This window comes from Oratosquilla oratoria, chromosome 9 (assembly GCF_046742065.1).
Source record: "Oratosquilla oratoria isolate Oo_2021 chromosome 9, ASM4674206v1, whole genome shotgun sequence".
NCBI lineage: Eukaryota > Metazoa > Arthropoda > Malacostraca > Stomatopoda > Squillidae > Oratosquilla > Oratosquilla oratoria.
In genome coordinates, this window is record NC_134785.1 from 72,941,656 (window position 1) to 72,946,655 (window position 5,000).

The window sequence follows — 5,000 nt, forward strand, 5'->3', positions numbered from 1 at the left end:
AGTAAGAGGAAGAAGACAGGATGGAAGAGGTGGGTGAGGAGGAGGGAAGGGAAGGGGAGCAAGAGGCAGAAGAGTAGGAAGAGTTGGAAATTTGAGGGTGAGGAGGAGGAAGAAAAGGTGGAGGAGGAGGAGGTGGATGAAAAGAGGAATGACGTGACGAAAGAGGATGAGAATGAGGAGTAGGAAGAGGACTGGAGGATGAGAAAAAGAGAGGTGGGAGAGAGAGGGAGGGAGGGAGGAAGGGAGGGAGGAGGATTATGAAAAGATGCATGATGACCCGGAACAGAATGAGGACGAGGATGAGGAGTACGACGAGGATGGGAGGAGAAGGGGAGGAGGACGAGGTGGAGGAGGATGAAAAGATGAATGACTGGACGGAAGAGGATGAGGCGGACGAGGAGGAGAGAAAGAGGTGAGAGAGGGCGGAAGGTACAAGGGAGGAGGACGAGGAGGAAACGAATGAGGAAGAGAACGAGGCGGAGGTGGAAGAAGAGGAGAAAACGGATGAGGAAGAGGAGGAAAAGGTGGAGGAAAAAGAGGAAGAGGAGGAATAGGAGGAGGAAGAGAACGAGGCGGAGAAAGAGGAGGTGGAGGAAGAGGAGGCGGAGGAACAAGAGGAGGAATAGAAAAAGGAGGAAGAGGAAGAGGAGGAGGAGGGGCGGAGGAACAGAAGGAGGTGGAGGAAAAGGAGGCGGAGGAGGAGGTGAAGGAAGAGGAGGTGGAGGAAGAGGAGGTGAAGGAAGAGGAGGTGGAGGAAGAGGAGGTGAAGGAAGAGGAGGAATGACTGGAAGACGAGGAAATGACGCCGGCTGTGAGTGCGCAGGTGCAACGCGGTATCGGCTTGACCGCCCAGCAGCAGCAGATTCGCTGGAGAAGCGGCCGACATTGGCGCCTCACGAGGGCACCCGAGAGGAGGACGCCCACCGAACGTCGAACGCACGCCGACCCCGCCCCGTCCTCGTTCCCGTCCCCGCCCCACCGTCCTCCGCAACAGGTGTGGTCCATCTTGTCCTTGACTTCGTCACGGGTATCTGGGAGTCAGGTTATATATTGCTGTGATGTTTATTTTTGTGTTATACCTGAAGGCAAGGTTGTAATTTCTTTTTTACACGTTCACAACCCTAACTACGACCGGGACACCACCAAACTACCAACAACAATCACAACAACAATAACAATCACCAATAACACAAGTATTAATAACAGCAACTTCAGTGATAATATTAACGACAGCAACGTTAACATTGAAGGAAGATCGATAAAATTTAATGATATTTATCATTATCATCATATTACGGTCATCCATACCTAAGTCATGACAAATTGACGCAATCCAACACATGTCAAGAACCTGTCCGATGTGTCTCAGAAAAAATACTTAGGTCATTAAATGAATGCGTACAGATAAACGATTAAATGAATAAACAGAGATATATAAAGTGTTCGTTAGATACACTGACAGATAAACAAATAAAAACATAATCCGATAAATAGATAAATATGCAAACGAGTAAATATCGAACAAATGTCGATATGACGTCATGTCGCACAGTGAAGGTTTTGTGTTGACCAGTCAACTTGTTGAACGGAGAAGATTAATTATGTTACTGTCAAATGTGGAAGAGGGAGATTAAACTGGAGTAATGGCAAGGTGGAGAAGTTTGCAGGAGTACCGTGGCAGATATTGGCGCAATCGTTCGACTTCTGGAGGAATTTTGGCGTCCTCCTCTATGGGAACAGCACTGGTACTTTATGGATTCTCTTATGCCATATTGACCGATGATATACGTTGCCGTTCGCAATTCCATAAAATGGATACTTGCTTTTATATTTTTTCTATATTTACTTATTTTACACCTGTTCGTTCCCCTTGTTATTTTCTCATCAATATTGAGCTGATTTATGGGAACTGCCCCAGTATCGTCAGGATATAAATATATATTAATGTGATAATTCGTGTTTAATCGATAAATTTGGGAAAAGTTTAGTCAGATGTGTGTGTGTGTGTGTGTGTGTGTGTGTGTTTACCTAGTTGTACCTAGTTGTATTACACGGGAAGGGAGCAATGCTCGTGGTGACCCGTCTTTGTATCTTTCAGCATCAAATTTCTTCTTAAAATCTTGAATAGTGTTTGCACACACTGTTTCTTTGTCTTATTTGTTCCAAGTATCTCACTCTGTGTGGGAAACTATTTTTTTTCAGATCTCTTCTGTAATTATCTTTTTTTGGTTTCTTTTCGTGTCCTCTTGTTTTTCCATAGTCCCATTTCAATGAATCATTCTTATCTAAGATTTCCATTCCTTTCATAATTCTATAGATAGTTAGTAGGTCTCCTCTTTACCTTCTTTGTTCCAGAGTTAGTAATTCTAATTTGGACAATGTTCATATGTCATTTTGAAAAGAGCTGGCGCCAGTTTTGTTGTTGCTCTTTGTATTCTTTCTAATTTTTTATATTCTTTTTGGTACTGGGTGTCTATAGTGTTGCTGCGTACTCGAGTTTTGGTTTTATTAGTGTAGTTAATTTTTTTTTATCATTTCCTCGTCCAAATAGACAAATGCCACTTTTATTGACCTCAATAAATTGTAGGTTTCTCCGATTAATTTAATAATATGCTTGTTCGGTGTCATGTCTTTGCTGATCATCACTCCAAGGTCTTTTTACGAGTTTACTTTTTTACCTCTTCTTCACCAATTTTATAATCTCTCGATATTCTGATTTTACTTTTTTGCAAATTCCATTATACTTCATTTCTTGATATTGAATTTCACTTCCCACTTTTGAGTCCATTTCCAGATCTTGTCCAAGTCTTGTTGTAATGAGCTCCAATCCTCCTCCGTTCTTACTTTCTTTAGTATTTTTGCGTCGTCTGCAAAGAAATTCATATAACACTCTACTCCTTCATCCATGTCATTTATGTATATGGCAAACATGATCGGGGCCAGTACTGATCCCTGCGGGACACCACTTATCATTTCTTCCCAATTTGAGAATTTATCTCTAATTACTACTCTCATTTTCCTTCCAGTCAGGAAGCCTTCATCCATTCCAATAATTTTCCTCTGATGATATCTATTCACTCTATTTTCCTTATTACTTTCTTGTGTGGTACCTTATCAAATGCCTTTTGTGTGTGTGTGTGTGTGTGTGTGTGTGTGTGTGTAATCATCGCATGCTCAATATATTGCAAACTGTTTCTGATAATCAGTATCTAACTAAATTTTTATAAACATAAAATCATTCTCCTCGAGGATAGTCCTGTTGTAAATTAGAAAATGTATTTTGTTGGGGAGACCTGAATCTGACTAATATCAAATGTATGCAACTATAGCTTTCATCGATGTTTCATTATAACAAGTCTGTAGACAAAACATAAATTAGATTATAAAAGAAAAATGTACATAGAAATATATAAAATAATCTGAATAAAGAAAGAAGAATTTGCATGATTTCAATATATTTTGGGTCACGTTTGGGTGTGCGGAGTAGAACAGTAAGTAGCTAAACATAAAATTAGGGTCCACACAGGTTTAATCCTAATAAATCGATAGTCTTAAGGAGGAGGAAGAAATCTGAATATAAAACATCACTATTTTAATAAACCCGTTTGGAATGAGCTAATATATAACAGAAATGAAATTAGTATCATTCAATTTTCTTATATCTTACCTGTCTACCTATTTACTAATTTATATTTTTATTTCTTATTGAGATCTCATCTGGAAAATTATTTAATGAAGCGGCCTTGCTGTGGATGTGCTGTCTTGCGACACTGCTTCTGACCCAGGGCAGTGGACAAGGTACAGGGATGACCCGTCATTCAGGAGGTGCTCAGATGGGAGGGGTGTGGAGTGTATTTAGGGATGGAAATGGTGGGAATGATTTTATGCCTTTTTCTTTTTGGCTACCTCCCTGGTAAGGGGGAAAAAGCCTTGGTATATGTATGTATTGAGATCTCATCTGGAAAATGGGCCTACTCTTTGTCCTACTCGAACGCGGCGTAATCAAGTTTTGCAGCCATCTTTGTCCCACATGGAACAGCAATGACAAATTGTAACGACTGCATTTTTTGTAAATAGATTATATATCGCGTAGACGAGTGTAGTGTGCATACAAACGAGCGCGTACACAAACCCACACATACGTACACGTGCGTGTTTATATTTATGTATCAGTGCATGTATGCAAGTCTTTATGTATGTATGCAACTATGTATGGTATATCTATATGTATTAATATTATATATATATATATATATATATATATATATATATATATATATATAGATATATATATATATATATATATATATATGCAAGGTAGCCACTTTAGAAAATGAATAAACGGAGCAGAGCGCTTTCCTATATTACATCCAGTGTAATTTACACTGGATGTAATATACGAAAGCGCTCTGCTCCGTTTGCTTATTTTCTGAAGTGGTTACCGTGCATTTATAAAACACACGTTCCCAGTGTTTTTATTACATATATATATATATATATTTATATATATATATATACATACACATATATATTATATATATACATATATATATATATATATATATGTGTGTGTGTGTGTGTGTGTGTGTGTGTGTGTGTGTGTGTGTGTGTGTGTGTGTGTGTCGAAATACTCAAACAGGCCAGCGATGGATGGAGAAAGGAAAGGTGGGGGCAGTGTTCCAACAAAGTTTGCCGTCCCACAAATCAGGTCACGTCTCTTCTAGGTCACCATCGCATATATATACGTGTGTATTTCCACATGTGAAGATGTATGTGTATATACATATGTATGTATGTATGACTTCATGCATGTATGCAAATATCTGTGTACATGCGCGTGTATATATATATGTGTGTACGTATTATTTTTATTGAATTGCTTATTTATCCATGATTTGTTTGTTTTTATTTCTTTTACACCACCCCGAGGTCAGCTCTGGTAGATGAAATAGACTGATGCTTGGTGCCACCCAAATTAGGTCTTTCCGTGTTATTACGAT

At 39.3% G+C, this 5,000-nt stretch overlaps 2 protein-coding genes across 6 annotated transcripts in view; one reads left to right on the forward strand and one right to left on the reverse strand.

Moving 5' to 3' along the window:
• LOC143028603 (uncharacterized) overlaps window positions 1–5,000 on the forward strand; it is a 210,081-nt gene that overhangs the window by 110,361 nt on the left and 94,720 nt on the right. The window contains exon 1 of one of the 4 annotated variants that reach the window (XM_076190943.1): window positions 638–994. The exons of 2 other annotated variants lie outside the window; for them this stretch is intronic. The gene's annotated coding sequence lies outside the window, so the exon portion shown is untranslated. Of the gene's footprint in view, window positions 1–637; window positions 995–5,000 lie in introns of those variants that run through there. One more of the 4 variants, XM_076190941.1, reaches the window with a different exon arrangement.
• The window catches only part of LOC143028600 (baculoviral IAP repeat-containing protein 2-like), a 74,176-nt gene that overhangs the window by 63,087 nt on the left and 6,089 nt on the right, over window positions 1–5,000 (reverse strand). The window lies entirely within an intron of this gene.